This window comes from Carcharodon carcharias, chromosome 16, assembly GCF_017639515.1.
Source record: "Carcharodon carcharias isolate sCarCar2 chromosome 16, sCarCar2.pri, whole genome shotgun sequence".
Lineage (NCBI taxonomy): Eukaryota > Metazoa > Chordata > Chondrichthyes > Lamniformes > Lamnidae > Carcharodon > Carcharodon carcharias.
Window position 1 is genome coordinate 87052545 of NC_054482.1, and position 18705 is coordinate 87071249.

General features: G+C 41.5%; 1 long non-coding RNA gene across 3 annotated transcripts in view; it reads right to left on the reverse strand.

Moving 5' to 3' along the window:
- Positions 1–18705, reverse strand: part of LOC121288799 — an 89601-nt gene that overhangs the window by 44847 nt on the left and 26049 nt on the right. For 2 of the 3 annotated variants that reach the window (XR_005945455.1, XR_005945457.1), the window contains exons 2-4: positions 12508–12624; positions 5997–6107; positions 4893–5016 (exon numbers count right to left, since the gene is read on the reverse strand). This is a non-coding gene — a long non-coding RNA (uncharacterized LOC121288799). The remainder of the gene's footprint in view (positions 1–4892; positions 5017–5996; positions 6108–12507; positions 12625–18705) is intronic. The other variant, XR_005945456.1, reaches the window with a different exon arrangement.

Genomic DNA, 18705 nt, shown 5'->3' on the forward strand with positions numbered 1-18705 from the left:
ACAGAGCTAGTGAACTGACATGAACTTCAACCTTTTACGTATTATTTACATTGTAAAATCCACTGAAAAATGTAAGCCTTGCTGAATGGGGAGTGAGTTTTAACAACACGTCAAGTCATTATTACTGCTGACTAACCTCTATAGCCTTGAAAGCTAATTTTACAAGTGTGGAGTCTCATTCCCTTGGAATAATGTAAAACAATTCCATATTTTTTGGTAAATAGCATTTTAAATTTTTTTTAAAGAAATGTATTTCATCTTCCATCTTAATTCCTTAATCTCATTTGTATGTCCCATTATTTTTTGCTTTCTGTGACATGGTTAAAATGCAAATTAAAATCCATGCTGTTAACTTTTTGTTTTGCTGTCTGTGAGAATTATCCACTCTGGCTGATCAGCCTACCTGCTGCTTGCACTGTTGCTACTTTGCACAGATGGTGTCAAATTCAAAATCACATTGGCTTTGACTAACTATTTGTGAACAAGTTTTCTCAAGGTCAGCAGCGAGCACTGACTTTAAAATCTGGGTCAAAATCTCAACTGGATCTTGGTAAGATTTATGAATGGGATAATTAGATGTAAATGTAGTGGAAAACCTCTGCCTTGTGTGTAATATTGTACAACAGAGCAAAAAAATCAATCAACATATGGCATGGAGAAATTTACCAGATTGCCAATTTAACATGTAAATTTCTAAATTTTCCTGGATGATGAATGCTCCAGATACTTCAGAATTGAAACTCCTGCCTTCACTATTAGCATAACACAGATTCTTAGGAGCATTGCTCATTCCGAAAGCCAGCACTGCCATAACAGGCCGAAAGGCCTCTTTTTGTGCTGTAACAATTCTGTGAATTCAGGATGAAGAAAAGAGGCAACTCTTTGCATTTTAATTGATGTAATTATTAAAATGAGCATCATTAACATTGGCAGAGTATTAGCCAAGGTGCCCATCTGATCTGATATATTAGGCTGGATTTAATGGTGTTGGGGTCTCGCAGGAGCCCCACGTTGCCTCTTTTAGGGTGGGCCCACTGAATTAAGCGCTTCTCAAACACTTGACAGGCCAGCATCAGGACTTCTCAGGATCAAGGACCCCAGGGGCACAAATGCCACCTGCTGAAAGCTGCTGGCCAGTCAGAGGCGGCAGTCTACTGAAGGGCAGTGTTACTGAGCAGGCAGTGGCTGCTGCCAGTATGACACCATCCAAGGCCTAGAGTCATTGCGGAATCCCGGGCCACAAGTGAGTAATGGCGGGAGGGGTATCGTGGATTGGTTGGGGTGGGGGAAGGTGGTGAGGGGGTTCAGCAGCAAGTGCAGGGAGGTGGCTTTCAGTGCCCCACCCTTCCTGATGCCGGGTCACTTGGTCAGGCATTGAGTGCCTTTGAATGTGGGACCCATGCCCTCCTTTTCTCAGGATCATGCAAACAACCCTACATGGGTTTGCTTGCCGTGCTTCCCACACGGGTTAATACCAGTTGTGGTGGTGGGAAGGAGCCCTTTAGTGGGCATTAATTTCCCACCTGGGGTCTTTGATCCCAAGAAGGCCTGACGCTGGCCTGTCAAGTGTTTAAGGAGCACCTCATTTGGTGGGACTTCCCTAAAAGAGGCAACGTGGGGCTCCTGCAAGACCCCACTTAAAGGCCTCAATTGGTGGCGGGGTGAGATGGCCATCCATGGGCCTTCTCCCCCCCCATGAATTTTATTGGGACGGAGGAGGGAAGGCAGTGGGATTCCCACCCAACACCCTCCCACATGATTAAATGCCCCTCCATCACAAGGCTTGGGTAGGGAATTAAATTCCACCCATTAGCTCTTCACTTGTGATGGAGGTGGGTGTGCAGGTTGGAATCTTGTACTTTTCCATTGTGAAAGGAAGTGATTTCTATTTTTCCAAAAGGACTGCCATTCAGCAAATAGAAAGGGGAAGCACTTTCACCTGTAGTACTGATCTTTAAATCAATGAGTAATCAACAAAATTCCATGGGGAGAATTATATTCCCAGCAACAAAGACCTGAGGGCAGGTGCCTACCTCTTTCATCCACTTAAGGCCTGCCCTGTGTGACGCGCGCCCAGAAGCATTGAACGCTCCTTGAGCGGGCGGGAGGTGTAGGCTAAGTAGGGGCCTGCACTCTTTCACTCTTTTGATTCTGAAAAATTTTAATAATGGAAAAATAAATTTTAAGCTGTCCCCTCACGTGACAGTGTCACATGAGCTGGGACATGTCTATGAATTTTATTGAAATTTTTAATCAAAGTTTAAAAATCTTCATGAAACCACATCCGGCCTGTGGATGAGCTTTCATGATAAATGCGAAGGCCACCTGGGCTCTTTGCCTGCTCTCTAACTTTCAGATTGGGTGGGCAGCTCAGTTAATTATTTTAATTGCTGTTTATATAGCCTAATAGGCCTTTGACAGCTCGGTGGGTGCACAGCCAACTCCAGTGCACGCCCACTGAACTCAAGATCTGAATGATGCGTGGTGACGTCGGGATGCACGCCCAACATCACTGCTCATCATTTTACGTGTCAGCGAGCAGGGCCAGCCCCTGCACGCCGAACAGAAGATTCTAGTCAGTGTGTTTTACTGGAAAATAAAGATGGTGAACTTGATTTATGGAGCAAACATTCCTGGTAGTTGCTAGCTGTGAGATACCTTACTCACATCCAGAATATCAATTGAAAATTCCTGGACAATGTGTTTTTTTGATGGGCATCGACAATGAGTGAGGATAATTTTAGCCAATACAGATTTGGGAAATTTAAGCTACAATGCAAGCTTTGTAAGACATTGCTATAATTAGTCAACAACTTCATTGTCAATGTACCACTTGACTGCAAGGGTGATAAAAGGTGACCTAGGAGGGCCTTGGTCTTTTTTTTATTTGGCAATTCCTATGTTTAAAATCATCAGTGGAAGGGCTATTAAAGAAGCTCTTGTTGATGATCCACATGAAGGTAGCTAGGGGACAAGTTAGCTTGGACAAGTACAGCACAAAATTTGAAGTGACCAATTTCCTGTATTATGGAAAGATAGGGTCAGGTTTTGGCTGTTGAAGGGGTTAAGTGGCATCAGGTAAATTCATCAGCTCTTGAAAGAAGTACCAGCCTTGGAATTTGTTTTTCCCCAACTCCCTGGTAATAAAGAGCCTCCAGTGTTCTAGATTCCATGCCTGGCAAAGACCACAATTTTTCACTGAAAGTTAAACAAGTCATAATCATTTATTTTTTGGGATGATCAAGGTGTCACCAAACCTGAGCTTCTTCCCAGAGGTACTTCCCAAGAAGAATTGGAAACAGTAAAGATTCTTTTTAAAAAAAAACGAAACCTCACAGCAGCAATGCAAATATTTTCCAGAGGAAATTGGAAGCAGCAGTGAAGTCAGCATTACTGGCTAGCTTGACTTCTGTCCGTGTGTGTTTAGCCTGGAAGGTAGATTTCCTGGATGACTTTTTGTTTAATGTTAAAGAGAATCCAAAGATAATATGAGGTATTTCCAAGATGGCCCTACTTTTGCTATAACTTCTATTTATAAAGCTAAGTGGATCTGAAACTGAGATTAATGGCACACATGGAGAGCTCTCCACTTTTTTCCATACTATTGTCTGATGCAGAGGATGGGATGAAGGCAAAAAAGAGAAGGGGAACAGGATGGTCAATCAAGCAGTTCCCCGCCTCGTCACCCCACCCCCATATTTTGGGCAGAATATTGCGCTCGCTGGGCGGGCGTGCACCCAACCCGAATGAGCGTAAAATGACGCGCGATGATGTCAGGTGAGCATCCCGACGTCGTTGCGCACTCAGGCGATGTTTCGTACGGGAGTCGGAAGTGGGCCCGCCAACAACTAAGCAGCCTATTAAGGCCCTTGATGAACTAACTGATTGAAATTTTTCACTGCCCGTCCAACCGTCCAGCTAGGGTGAAAAGGCCAAGCGGACTTTGCATTTTTGGCGATACCTCATCCACGAGCCGGATGAGGCTTCGACTAGTGTTTTAAAAAAAAATTAGAAACTTTTCAAACTCCTTCTGTAACATGTCCCTGCTTCATGAGGGGACATGTTTTTAACATTCCTAATTTCGTTATTTTTTATTTAAAAAAATCTTCAGCTCCCCGAGGCAGCTCTGTACCTCGGAGCTTTTACTGCACACACCCGCACGCTTGCGCAAACTTCTGTGCTCACGCTCCTCTCACCCCCACCCGGGGCACATTTCACGCTGGCTGGCTGTTAATTGGCTCCCGCTCACCCCTGCCGAGCCCGCCTGATGACTGGAAAATCCTGGCCTTTGTCTAATTTCCATGTCTGAGTGAAATTAAATTGAGATGTGAAAGTAGAAGAGGATGTCCTTCTGCCTTTGTCTTTGCATAGTTCAGAAACACTGCAAGTTTAAATCAGATAATAGAACACAACTGCCACAAAATGGTGTGGGTACACGGATTTAAGAAGAAAGGCTACTCTGAAAAGTTGTTCAAAACACCTTTTGTTGCTTAATAGGGAAGTTTATAGCTATTGTTTTTTTTTTAAAAAACCTCACCTTTTATTTTTCAGCTTGCTCAGGGCCACCCAGTCAGTGGGATTTCAGGGGCGGGTCACAATGCCAGGTGTGTAGGGGACCTCAATGCTGGGGCATTTGGTGAGCTGAAAGCCAGAGTATTGAGACAGGGTGATGGCAACAACTCCGCCTCCTGCTTCATTTAACTGTCACTGATGGGCCTGCACCTACTGCAGCTGCAGACTGAACTCTGCCCCTCCAGAAATACAAGGGCAAAAGTAGAGACTTGTCCAACAGTGTCACTCTCTTTCTTTTTGATGACTTGTGCAGCCAGGTAACTGTCCAAGGAATGGTCAGGAAAATCTGCCCTGAAATGTCAAATAACACACAAACTTACCACTGTATTACTGGGTCTGTCATTTTGCAAAAGGAGTTCCAATTGTGTTACATCAAAATGAAGGTCTAGCTTTCAGATGGTAAGGACACATTGTGATTGAATCCTTCCTTGAAGAGTAAAGCGTCTGTGAAAGAGAAAATCATGTGATATGCATTTGTTTATATAGTACTGTATTACCTTCTATAGTACAGCCAGGTGAATTGGCTTAAATGGTGAGAGTCAAGGAGCAATTGTGCTTAAATCTAAATGGTATTTTGAAAATTGATTGACATGGCAAACTGGTCGTGCAATGAGTCAATGTACAGTCATTGTAAGTTCATTTCTGGTTTGAATCCGGTGCACAATGAAGGGAAGAGTCTCCTTTATATTGCTGAAAAGAGGGACATTTTACTGAAGCTTTTCCTTTTGTACTCATCAGGACAAATGCAAGAATGTGAAATTTTAAACAATCACAACAATTTATTCTATGGTTTACATTACAGCCACTGCCTACAGCATATCCTGATCAGATCATTGTTTGCTGTGTTTCATGCAAACTTCCAAATGGGCCAAAGGCCACCATGTTTGGACCTGAAAAGTGCTCAGTCTACCCTGGAAATGCAAAGTGTCTCAAAAACTTGAAAAACAGGATAAGGTAGGCATTTCATGCTGCTACTATGCTGTGGCTATGCAAGTGGTATTTTCCACTAAAAGGATGCTGCCATCAGTCCAAAAAGATGTTCTGCCTACCTTGCAATTGAGCAAAGTCACGTATAAACTTCAGCGCCAGTGTGATGTCAGGTGCCTAGGCTGTATGACCCAGTGATTAGCTGATCGAATTAAACAGCATGTTCCTTAGGTTGTTCATAACAGGCAGAGTACAGACTGTACGTAACCAGTCTGCGCTTGCAAAATCCAAAACTAAATGTCCATTGTTAGATGTGATTCCATGACTGGGCAGCATTTGCTTAGCAATCCTGAGTGCTAATAACTAATACTAATAACTAATTTAAGGTAATCAGTAGCGCTGGTAATGTGCTTTATTTACACTAGCTAGATGTGACATACATTCATATGCAGGGATGTGTTCTCTAAAAATAAAAGGAATATGTTCAAGCCTTGCACCTTTTTTGAATTACCCAGGAGCTTGGGGAGCCTGAAGTTCTTTGTTCTTTTTCCATGGCAACGCTTCGACCAATCAACGATGACTTTCCAACCAATCAGCACCCTTTTCTCCTGTTGTAGAATTGTGATCATTTCAGCAATATTCAAAATCTGTACTATTAAGTGAGTCTCCCTTCTTTTGATGTGGAGTCCTTACAGATTGAAATGAATTTAGTCAAACTTGACGCAGTTTCTATTGGGCCTGAGACAGCAAAAGTGATCTGAATTTGGTACAAACCAGTACAAAACTGGTAATCTTTCTCAGTGAGTAACTAAAAAGGATGATGGGGAAATGGAAATATAACACCTCAAGGAATGCACCTTTGAGGTTAGAGTTAAGACACATTGGAAGTGATTAACTGGGTGATACTATTTTGTGTCTATAACGGTTCTATTTGCCATGAGCAAATAAGAATATGCAAGCATAAGGGAATATTGATGTTTCATTTCCGCATTTTCAGGCTGTCCATTGTTTCCAATGTTTAGTGGATGACTTATTAGCAAAATGGAAGCCTGTGTTATTAAAGGGATCATGGCAGCCTGGGCACAAAATTTAGAGGACAGAAAACAAAGACTGATTTTTCAAACTGAATGGACGTACAAAAATGGTGTTACCAGTGGTCAGAATTGGGACCACTATGCTTTCTGATTTATATTAATGACCTAGAATTGGATGGACAGGCCATTGTTTCAAAGTTTGCAGATGACATGAAACTCAAGCAACAATGAAGAAGATGGGAACAGTGTTAGAAGGACATAGACAGATTGGTAAGATGGGCAGGCTGTCAGATGATCAGATGAAATTTAACAGAAGGAAATTTGAAGTGATCCGTTTTGCCCAGGAGAACAATAAGTTAAATGAAACAATTTTAAAGCAGTGCAGGAATAGAGAGAACTGGTGGAGTATGTACACAAATCTTTGAAGGTGGTAGGACAATGTGAATCAGCCATTAAAAAAGCATGTGGGATGCTTGGCTTTATTTTAACATTGAACATTGGCTGAATTTTAACATTAAAACATTAGCAGGTTTGGGTCGGGTCAGGGTTGGTTGGGTGGGGGGAGACGGATGTTAAATTATAAGGCATCTTCTTCCTGACCCAACTCTAATGCATCTATTTCCAACTGTGACTAAGACCAGAAGATGAGCAGGTGACCAACCCGATCCAAGTAGGCGGGGTTTTTAAAAAATCGTTCATGGGATGTGGGCATCACTGGCTGGGCCAGCATTTATTGTCCATCCCTAAGTGCCTTTGAGAAGGTGGTGGTGAGCAGCCTTCTTGAGCTGCTGCAGTCCATGCGATGTAGGTACACCCACAATGCTGTTAGGGTTAAACTTTAAATAGATAATGAGACCGTGAACTTCATTGCCATTTTATTTTTCAACTTTAACTCCCATTGGTCAGGTTTTCTGAGAGACAAAAAACCTTGCAGCTCCCTCAAGATGAGGACTTGGTGGATCCAAGAGGTATGTGGAATCAAACCTAGCCCCTGGATCCAGCTGCCTGCCTGTGAGGCCTTCTGGATTTTCCACCCCATCCCATGACTTTCTCTTCAAGGCCTCTGACCCCAACGCAACTTCCCCCTCCTCACAACCAGGCCCCGATTCCCCTGGTCACCACCCCACCATTGCCAACTAGGTTGATCCTGCAGGCAAGTAACTGATCACTGACATCACAAACATGCTATGGAGTTAAAGCTTCACAGCATGAGGGGGAATCCCAAATGGTAGGATCCCCCGCAACTTTCTGACTGACCTGTGGGTCAGGTCTGTAAAAATTCTTGCATGACGTACAAAAACAAGGAATTTATACTAAACTTTTATAATACACTGGTTAGGCCCTCATCTGGAGTATTGTGTTCAACTCTAGGCATTAGATTTCAGGTAGGATGTCAAGGCCTTAGAGAGGGTTCAGAAGAGATTAATTTGAATGTTACCAGGAATGAGCGACTTTAGCTATGTGGAGAAACTGGGGTAGCTGGGTTGTTCTCCTGAGAGCTTAGAAGGTTAAGAGGAGATTTTTTTTTTTTACAGGTATTCAAAATCATGAGCAGTTTTGATAGAGTAACTAAGAAGAAACTGTTTCCAATGGCAGAACAGTTGGTTATTACAGGATGTAGGATTAAGGTGATTGACAAAAGCAGAGATGACATGAGAAAACATTTTTTTAAATGCAGTGTATTGTTTGATCTGGAATACACTACCAGAAAGGGTGATGGAATCAGACTCAGTAGTAACTTTCAAAAGGGAATTGGATAAATACATGAAGGAAATAAATGCAGGGCTATGGCAAAAGAGCAGGGAAGTGGATCTAGTTAAATAGCTTCATCAAAGAGCCAGCACAGGCACAATGGCCTCCTTCTGTGCTATATTGTTCTATGGTTTTAAGATATAGATTTACAGCAAACTAACATTGAAGTTATCAACTTTGGATCACAAAAAAGTCAAGGTCCACTGAAGTTCATCCCTCTAGCATTTCAACTCAGCCAACCCACAACCCAGCTGCATTTGTACACCCTGAACACCTTTGACTCAAATACTTTGCCTGGCTGATCATTCCAAACATTTATCCACTTTTGAGTAAACATTTTTTTCTAATATATGGCTTACATTTCATTTTCATTCATTTAAATATATGACTTACTTTGAAGTAATATCTGGATTTAGATTATCCATCTCATTAATTCTTTATATGCCTTATTTAGATTCTTCATTAATCTTCTCTCTAGCCTCCAGAGTTTAAGTTTCTATAATCTTTCCCACTTCTTATTCCCTTTACAGTTCATATCATTCTTGGTGTTCATTTCCTCCTTTCCATGAATTCTAGCACAGTGAACGAAGCAGAGTGACTTAAACTGTGCGCGGTACTCCAAGTGTAATCTCACCAGTGCATTATAAAGCCTCAGTATTCTTTCTGTAGACATATATTCTATTCATCCTGGCTATGTATTCTATTTTTTTTTGTAATTGACCAACAGCATTACACAGGGATGTCTTACGGTGCAATGGGGAGTGTACCTGCCTCTGAAGCTCTGAGTTTGAGTCCCACTCCAGGGCCAGGATTTTCCAGTTGGCGGTTGGGCCCAGGAGCGGTTGGGAAGCCGACCATGATTTCATGCTGGCTGGCCAATTGACGGCCAGCCAGTATGAATCGTGCACTGCAATGCTCTGCGCTGCCAGGTGGGGGGGCTGGAGGAGCGCGAGCGTTGAAGCTTACGCATGCGTGCAGGCACGCAATTAAAACTCCCTGAGACACAGAGCTGCCTCAGGGAGTTGAAGATTTTAAAAATAATGAAAATATGTCCCCTCATGTGATTCTGTCACAGTGGCAGGACATGTTAAATATGAGTGTTAAAAAGGATTTTTTTTAAATCACTGATTGAAACCTCATCCTGCCCGTGGATGAGGTTTCGCCAAAAATACAAAGGCCGCATGGCCTTTTTGCCTGCCCACCAACCAAATGGTTGGACGGGCAGCGAAAAACCCGAGTCAATTAATTGATTAAAGGCTTTAATAGGCCACTTAAATGTAAGTAGGCACACTGCCAGCTCCCACGCCCACCCGCTGACCAAAATATCGCGCAAATGCGCGATGATGTTGGGACACTTGCCTGACATCATCGCGCGTCATTTTACACTCATTCGGGTCGGGCACGTGCCTGCTCAACATGAGAGAAATTCTGCCCCGGGACTTGATTGCCAATTAAACAAAACGTGTTCAAATAGGTTTCTTAAACGTTCCTATGCTAATTCTCTCTTTTCCATTATATATCCATGTCACTCATTACATCTTGATTGAAAAAAGATGTTTATTTCGAAGTACTGAATTTCATTTGCCATTGGTCTGTCCAATTACATAACTATTCTGAACAATTTTGCAAATTATCAACCACGTTCTTAATCCTTCCAGTTTGCATATCATTTGCAAATTTTGTAAGCTTACAATTGGTTTTTTTGTTCATGTTGTTTTTGTATGTAAGAAACATTGGTGGTCAAAGCTAATGATCTTTGAGGTACTGGACTCTAACTCTTTCAGTCTTGCATTACTGTTTTATTGGCAAGCTTTGGATTTCCCTCTCTGAATCTCTCCCTCTCTGAACCTCTCCACCTCTTTGCCTCTCTCCCCTCATTCAAAGTTTTTGATTGGCTGTCCTTATCACTCCATATGTTTGTTCACTGTCAAATTTTGTTTGATAATACTCCTCTGAAGCACCTTCTTATATTTTATGTTAAAGGTGCTATATAAATATAAGCCTTTATTATTGTTGTTGCAGTCCTCTCTAATTGATTTGATGGAGCCTTCTTGCCAACAGCTCCTGATAAGTAGCTCTCATAGAGCTGGTGGCAATCCCAATTATTTCATTTCTCAAAACTTGCAACCTGGCAGTCCTGTTCTGTTTTAAACACAGGCCTGAAATTTGCTTGGAGTTGCTAAAACTTTGCCAGAAGTATAGTGGAAAACCCCATCACATAAACCAGATATCCGCTGCACCTCTGGAAAATTTACCCTGGAGGAATGGGAACAACTCCCAAGGAAATGCAGTGCAATGCCCTTGAGGAAACAATGATGTCAGCACATTATAGCCATTTGGTATTATAGCTCTCACTACTAATTTCTCCATGATGGGAAGGAGGAGGTCAGGGTTGCGGGGAAGGCTGGTGGGTGGAAGGTTTAAAAAGTGAAACATGCAGATCATAAGCTCAGCTGCTGCACACGTGCCTGTCATGTTTTTATAGTGGTGGATATCAGGGTATTTGAGCTCATGTGGCTCTTAATTAACATATTACAACTGGGTTCTCACAATGCAAATTCTGCTGAGTGGGTGTTTCAGGGGACAGGTAAACTCGGCATACTCCATGTGTATGAAGAGGAGTAGAAGCACTCTTCCCAGGCCCCTTACAGAAGAATTCAGCCTCCCCCAACCCTGAGTTCCAGCCTTCCCTGCCTCCAGCCCCAGTCACCAACCTCTCCGCAGGAATCCCAATGAGCAGCTTCTCCCCACTCCCACCCCAGGCCGAACTCCAAATGCCTCCAGCCCTCTTGATCACAGGCCTTTTCCCCACCAACCCAATCACTGGCCTCTGCCACTCCTGAATGCAGGCCTCTTGAGACTCCCCCCAGCTGCAATTGCTGACCTCACATGCTCCCCTCCATTCCCAAACCGAGTGCAGGCCTCTCCATTCCCCCACCACCAATGGTAGACTTCCCTCCCCCTGTCACTGATTGCAAGTCACCCCTTCCCCCACTGCCTCGATTGCCAATCTCTGACTCCAACCCCACTTGGAGACTCTCAGGTCCAACTGATGACCTTGCTCTCTGCAGCCCCAATTTCCCTTCAGCATCCCCCCCCCCACCCCCCCCCCCCAACTCCCCAACCTCCTACTTGCCAGAGACAGTCCCCAGGAATCCCTAGCTGCAGCTGATATTCCCTCTCGTCCATATCAGGCTGTCAATTAGGCCAGCTGCTGGGAGGAGATGAAGCCACGTGTTAATGTGCTCCTGCCTTCAAAATCAGGGTCTTTCCAGGCCCTTCATCTGTATTTGGCCTGATCAGCCACATCCTCCCTGCCTCCCTGTAAATGCCGGAGCCATAATGTCAGTATTTTGTGCATGTGCACTGGCCAAGTAGTCACAGTCAATCTGTTTATCTATGTACTACATGCTGGAATCCAGCTCTCCACCATGACTTATATGGACACTGTCAGCACTATTCAAATCCAAATGAGAGAGAGCAGTGCACTTAGGTCGTCCCTCTGAGATCCAGCCAGCAATATAAAAGCAGCTTCTGTTCCCTATTTTTATCCTAGCTTGGATTCCCATGGTTTTAATTTTATTCAAAGTCTTTAATTTGCAAAGTAATCAAAATCTAACTGGAAAAAAAGGAACTTGCATTCATATACAGCCTCGTCACATCCTCAGGACATGCCAATGAAAATGCTTTACTCTCAACTAATTTCTTTAAAAGTGCTTTGCAGACCAGTAAAGTAACTAATGTTCACACATCAAAGTCCTACTAACAGTAACTGAAATGAATGACCAGTTGGTTGAGTGAAAAATATTGGCCAGGTACTCTCAGGAACTTGATGCTCTGAATAGTATGGAATCTTTCACATCTACATGCATAGACAGTTGGAGCAACTCATCTGAAAAAAAACATCTTCAAACAGTCTAGTGGTCCCTACATGCTGTGCTGAAGGGTCAGCCTAAATTACCTATGGATGACTGAGAGTGGGTTTGAACCCACATCTATTAACAATGTCATAGGTAATTTCAACAAATATGTTACTTATAACATCCTCAAAGAAGTTCACCATCTGGGCGTTGTCTGTTAATCGACAGGAAATGAGCCCTCAAGTCCAAATCAGAGATGAGTTATTCACCAATATTAGAGTCATACTCGAACACTCAAAATATTTTCCGACACCCGGCTTTAATAAAACTGAATTCAATTTGATCATAGAGGAGGCACTTACCAGTGATGCAAAATGATCAGCCAGACTGGTGTATGGTTTATTAACATGGACAATTCTTCTAATTTAAGTAGGTGGCAATCAGATTTTGACAGGTCTTCTGTTCATCCCAATGGCCAACTGGAAGGTGAAGGGCAATCATGTTAGGACATATTTCTAAGCTGCTGCACGCTTTCTAATTCATTTTGTTAATGCTAGCTCTGAGCAAGACTTGTAAGTAACATGTTCTTTAATTGGATCACCCCTTCCAACCAATGAGCTCAATTGACATTTTTCTGACAGCTTCACCAAACATTTTCAAAGTGTGAATTAAGTGTCAGATAAATATGTGGTCAGTGCCTATTTGGACCGGATGGCCATTTCTCATCTTAGATCCATGACATAACATAAAGTGCAACAAAAACAATGCTCGCTGCAAAATTAACAGCAATGTCCTTACTTGATTCAAAGTATTAAACTGAGGAAAATGGGCACATAAATAATTTATAAAATATTGATCCTGTTGAAGAATTTAAGTGTCATCAAACCCACCCAGGAAAGCTTGATGATTTATACTAGCCATCTGATCCTACCGATAAACTGTTCTGCCAGTGGGGTACTAGGTATTAATTGCAACATATGCTTAGATAGTAAATCTTTGTTTTAAAGTATTCTTACTGATGGGTTCCCTAGTGGTTTAAGATACAGCTTGAATTTTCAAGTTGTGCTGTATTATAGAGTTGGAAGGGATGTATTACTAATTTAGGATGTAGAACCTGATTATGTAGGACTGGCCAAATTATCATTCTTTTTCATTTCCTTTTTACAGATTAGGAGAACATTTGTTGGTCTGTATTATGTAATAATTAAATGCTGCTTGCTTTAATTCACTCAGTCAGCCAGTCGCTAAGTCAGTCGGACTTATTTCAGATTCAAGGTGCTGCTTTGATACAAGAACTAGAGAACTCTGTAGATTCTGTATTTAGAAAGGCAGTTGTACAGATTTTTGTTTGTGTAGTCTTATGTGTATTTGTCAACTTCTAAAGCATCCTAAAGGTACATTCCATGTAGATGTTATCAACATTAAAGGTCAGTTAGAGTGCTGCTGTGTTGCTTCAAAGCTGGATCTCAGTACTATAGTCAGGACATCTTTTTTCACCCATTGTACCAGGGATTTACAATTTGCACCATAGATGATTGAAGATCTGTGGGTGTGGCTAGAAAGACCATCTGAAGAAAACACCTGTCATCACTGATTATAAATTATGTTTAACTGTACGCAGACTGCAGGGAAGAACAATGATACTGAACCGCAAGCTTGTGTCCCTTGTATATGAGAGGTGATTGGTTGGCGGTGAGTGTAGGGTTCAATATCAAAATTTTGACCTATCTGTATGGTGGCCAATGGACTTGTTAACAAAAGCTATGACCAAGGCACAGAGACTGAGGTACAGTCTGAGCTATTTCTGGCCTACCAACCAAAAGCAAATTTATTGTAATTATTCCAAACTGACACAAATTATTACACCCAGTCATGACGTAATCACTGAAGAATATCGCTGCCCATTACTCTGAAATATTCATAGGGCTGGGTAGTGGATTGAACCATTGTTCTTTCACCCTGAGAACCAGAGTTCAAATTGAAACTGCAGAAAGTGAGTTCTCTTTTAGAATCTGACATCCAGTGAATTTGAAATGTTTCAGCTCAGTTCCCACTGGACACATAAAACTGCTGTTACACACAATATTATTAACACTAATTCTGCAATCTAACCCAGAATTGCATATGATTCATTGAAAAGTTACCACAATATGACAGAATTTTATTTTGTTTGAAAGTGAGATAGTTTACTCTGAAGCAAAGGTGTTAAAGTTGAATAAAGGAAATTATGAGGGCATGAGGGACAAATTGGCTGAGGTAGATTTGGAAAATACTTTAAAAGGTATGACTGTACATAGGCAATGGATAGTCTTACAAGAACTATTACATAGTTTACAGCACCTATACATTCCTTCAAGGTGCAAAAACCCAAGAAAAGTCAGTCAACTGTGGCTGACAAAAGGAGTTGAGGATTGTATAAGATTAAAAGAAAAGCTAATAGAGCTGTCAGAAATAGCAGTAAACCTGAAGATTGGGAGGTTTTTAGAATACGGCAAAGGAAATCCAAGTAACTGGTAAAGAAAGGGAGAATAGAATTGAATGCAATCTAGCAAAAAACATAAAAACAAGTGTAAAAGCTTCCATAGGTATGGTAAAAGGAAACATTTGGCTAAGACAAATATAGGTCCATTACAGGCAGAGCCAGGAGAATTCATAATGGGGAATAGAGAAATGGCAGAGAAGCTAAATGATTGCTTGTGTCTACTTTCACTGAGGAAGATGCAGGAAATCTCCCAGATTTAGAGATCCAAGGGATGAGGGAGAATGAGGAGTTGAAGGAAATTAGTGTAAGTAAGAAGGTTGTATTGGAAAATTTAATGGCACTGACAGTTCCTAAGTCCCAGGGACCTGATATTCTGCATCCCAGAATGTTGAAAGAGGTTGTGAATGAGATAGTGGATGCATTGGTGATCATTTTCCAAAATTCTATAGATTCTGGAATGGTTCCTGAAGATTGGAAGGTAGTAAATGTCACCCCACTATTTAAGAAGGGAGAGAGAGAGAAAACAGGGAACTATCATCAGTAGTAGGGAAAATGCTAGAATCTATTATAAAGGATGTGATAACTGGATACTTGGATAATCATGATCTGATTGGGCAGAGTCAGCATGGATTTGTGAATGGGAAATCATGTTTGACGAACTTGTTAGAGTTTTTTGAGGATGTTACTAACAAAATTGATGGACATAATATTCTTGGATTTTCAGAAGGCTTTTGATAAAGTCTCCCACAGGAGGTTGATTAGCAAAATAAAAGCACATGAGATAGGAGGCAATATACTGGCATGGATTAAGTATTGGTTAACAGGCAGAAAACAGAGTAGGAATAAACGGGTCATTCTTGCATTGGCAGGCTGTGACTAATGGGGTACCTCAAGGGTCTGGACTTGGGCCCCAGCTGTTCACAATATATATCAATGATTTGGATGTAGGGACCAAATGTAATATTTCCAAGTTCATGGATGATATAAATCTAGGCGGGAATGTGTGTTGTGAAGAAGATGTAAAGCGGCTACAGGAGGATTTGGACAAACTTAGTGAGTGGACAAGAACATGGCAGATGGAGTATAATGTGGAAAAATATGAGGTTATCCACTTAGGTGGAAGGAACAGATGTGCAGAGTATTTCCTAAATAGTAAGAGTTTAGAAAGTGTAGATGTACAAAGTGACCTGGGTGTCCTTGTCCATAAATCACTGAAAGCTAACATGCAGGTGCAGCATGCGATTAGGAAGGCTAATGGAATGTTAGCCTTTATCGCAAGAGGATTTGAGAACAGGAGTAGTGAAGTCTTGCTTCAATTGTATAGAAGCTTGTTAGGCCACACCTGAAGTACTGTGTACAGATTTGGTCCCCTTGCCTCAGAAAGGATATTATTGCCATAGAGGGAGTGCAACGAAGGTTCACCAGACTTGTTCCGGGGATGGCAGGACTGTCTTGTGAAGAGAGATTGGGGAAACTGGGCCTGTTTTAAAGAATGAGAGGTGATCTCATCGAAACCTACAAAATACTTAAAGGAATAGACAGGGTAGATGCAGGTAAGATTGGGGAGTTGGGGAGTCTAGAATCATGGGACACAATTTCAAAACAAGGGGGAAGCCACTTAGGACCGAAACGAGGAGAGATTTTTTAGAGGATTGTGAATCTTTGGAATTTTCTACTCCAGAGGGCCGTAGAAGCTCAGTTATTGAGTATATTTAAGGTAGAGATTGACAGATTTCTGATTAACAATAATGTAAAATGGTTATGGGGATAGTGTGGGTAAAAGGCATTGAAGTGTTCCATGATTGTATTGAATGGACGAGGAGGCTCGATGGACTGAATGGTCTTTTCTTGTTCCTATGTTCCTAAAAGACTGAAAGAAGTACATATGTTATCATTTTAAATTATTGGATCAAATCATCTAATAAAATTTTCATTGATGATTAGGCCCACTTCACCCTTCTTCATCTGCTTCTCTCCACCAGCGGATTCTTGAAATGATTATCACTCTCATTTTAAACATTCAGTCCCCCGACCTTTGGCGCACTGTGTCAACAACCTGCATGCAATGTATCAACTCGCCACGGCTTCTACAATGACAACTCCCAAACCTACAACCTCTACCACCTAGAAGGACAGAAGGCATGGCAATACTAACGCCTGCAACTTCCTCTCCAAGCCGCACTCGATTTGAAATATATTGTCGTTCCTTCATTGTCACTGGGTCAAAATCCTGGAACTCCCTCCCTAACAGCAATGTGAGTGTACCTACACCACGTGGAATGTAGCAACTCAAAGAAGTTATCTCACCACCATTTTCTTGGGGTAATCTGGGATGGGCAGTTAAATGCAGGCCTTGTCAGCCCATGAATAAATAAAGAACAAGGATTGTTCCACATTCTTGTCAAGTGCGTTCTATTCACAATCAAAGCTACAAAGCAAATTAATACCCAAAGAAAACAAGTGTTCTGTCCTTACTTTGGGTCAAGCCTGTTGAATGATTCAACACAACACTTATACTTTGTACCTGTTGCATCCTACACAGGACCTGTAGGAGGAATGAAAGCACTAGCTGCGATACTGGAAAATTGTATTTGGACAGACATTGCTTATCTCTACTAATTTAGGTTCTGAAATTACACTGTGGGAACTTATGTAAGAATGCTTAAACAAATTGTCTTAAATAACTCTCTGCAATATTTTAGTGATGGTGATAAATCATTCAAAATAAATAGTTAGATATGCCATGGTGTTATTTCAGGTTCTTTGTTTAGGTTCTTAATTAATTTTGTCATTTAGTGAATACTGTCCTCCTCTATGCAGGATCTTTCTGCTTCCATTGTAGGAGTTCACTAAGGCCAAAGAGTAGGTTAAATCATTTCTCAACTTAAAGTTCATTCCCTCAGAGTTATGTCCTTCCAGAGAGATGCCCACCCCCTCCTTTGCTGTCTAGTGGTATAATCATATATGTATTAATCCTTCATTGCTTGCCTGAAGCAATAAGGCTTCAGTGACTATTGGTCTCAAAGAAGGTAGCTCTTCTGTTGATGATAAGCGATATGTTCATTCTTCCACTTAATCATCAAGTGCCAAATGATAATTGCATTCCCCTCCTCTTCAAATGAGAGTAGCTGTTCTGCCCAAGGGAGGGTTAGCTTTCTCACCTTCAAGTTGCCCCAAGCTTTTTTGATAATAAAGCTGCCTTTAAATCCAGTCCCTGTCAGCTGTTGAATAAAGGGATCCTTTAAATCATTTGTCATTGATGCCGAGCCTTTCATAGATCCTCACTAATTAAAAGTTTTATTCATGCCATTAGCAAACAAGTGCAGGAAGGGAGAAAAAGTTTCAAGTTCTCGAGAAAAAAAGGGAGGCATTTCCTGCTGCTTGATAATTTACGAGTGCACTGACTTTAACAAAGCTCCTGGTGCAGACAATGCACATCTTTTTTGCCTCTTAACAATCACTAGCTAGCACACTTTATAGATCTTTCACATTAAGTAAATTATCCTAAGATATATTTTCAAATTAAATACATTACGTATGCATACTTTTACAAGACACGTAGGAATCAATGCTATTTAAAAGCTTCTAGGTAGGATGTTGACACTTCATACCATCACCAGCTTTTGAAACTCAATGTAGCCTAAGAAACGTTGAAGCTTCAGTCCCATAAAATCACTATTTTTATCTAAAGACACTACCCCATATATCAATTATCAATGAGTAATACTGAAAAAAATAAAACATGTAGTTTGTTTTTCTGCCTCTTGGATCTCTCCTTTACTAAGACCAAAACATAGCATCTTTTAAAGTTCCCTTCCCTCTGATGATTTAGGAAATACAATAAATGCTCTATGTGGAGTTGTCTCTGCTTAACTTCCTCCTTTCTAGCTTGATGTCCCTTGTAAAGTGTTCTGCGACATTTCTTTATGTGAGGAGTGCCATAAAAATGCAAATCGTTATTGCTTGTGCCCAGTTTCCCTGTGTGCAGCTATGCAAGACTTTGTGACCTGGATTGAGTATTTTTGTCTCTGCTTCGGGATGCAGTAACAGTAATTAAAAGGGCAAAACAATGTTGCCC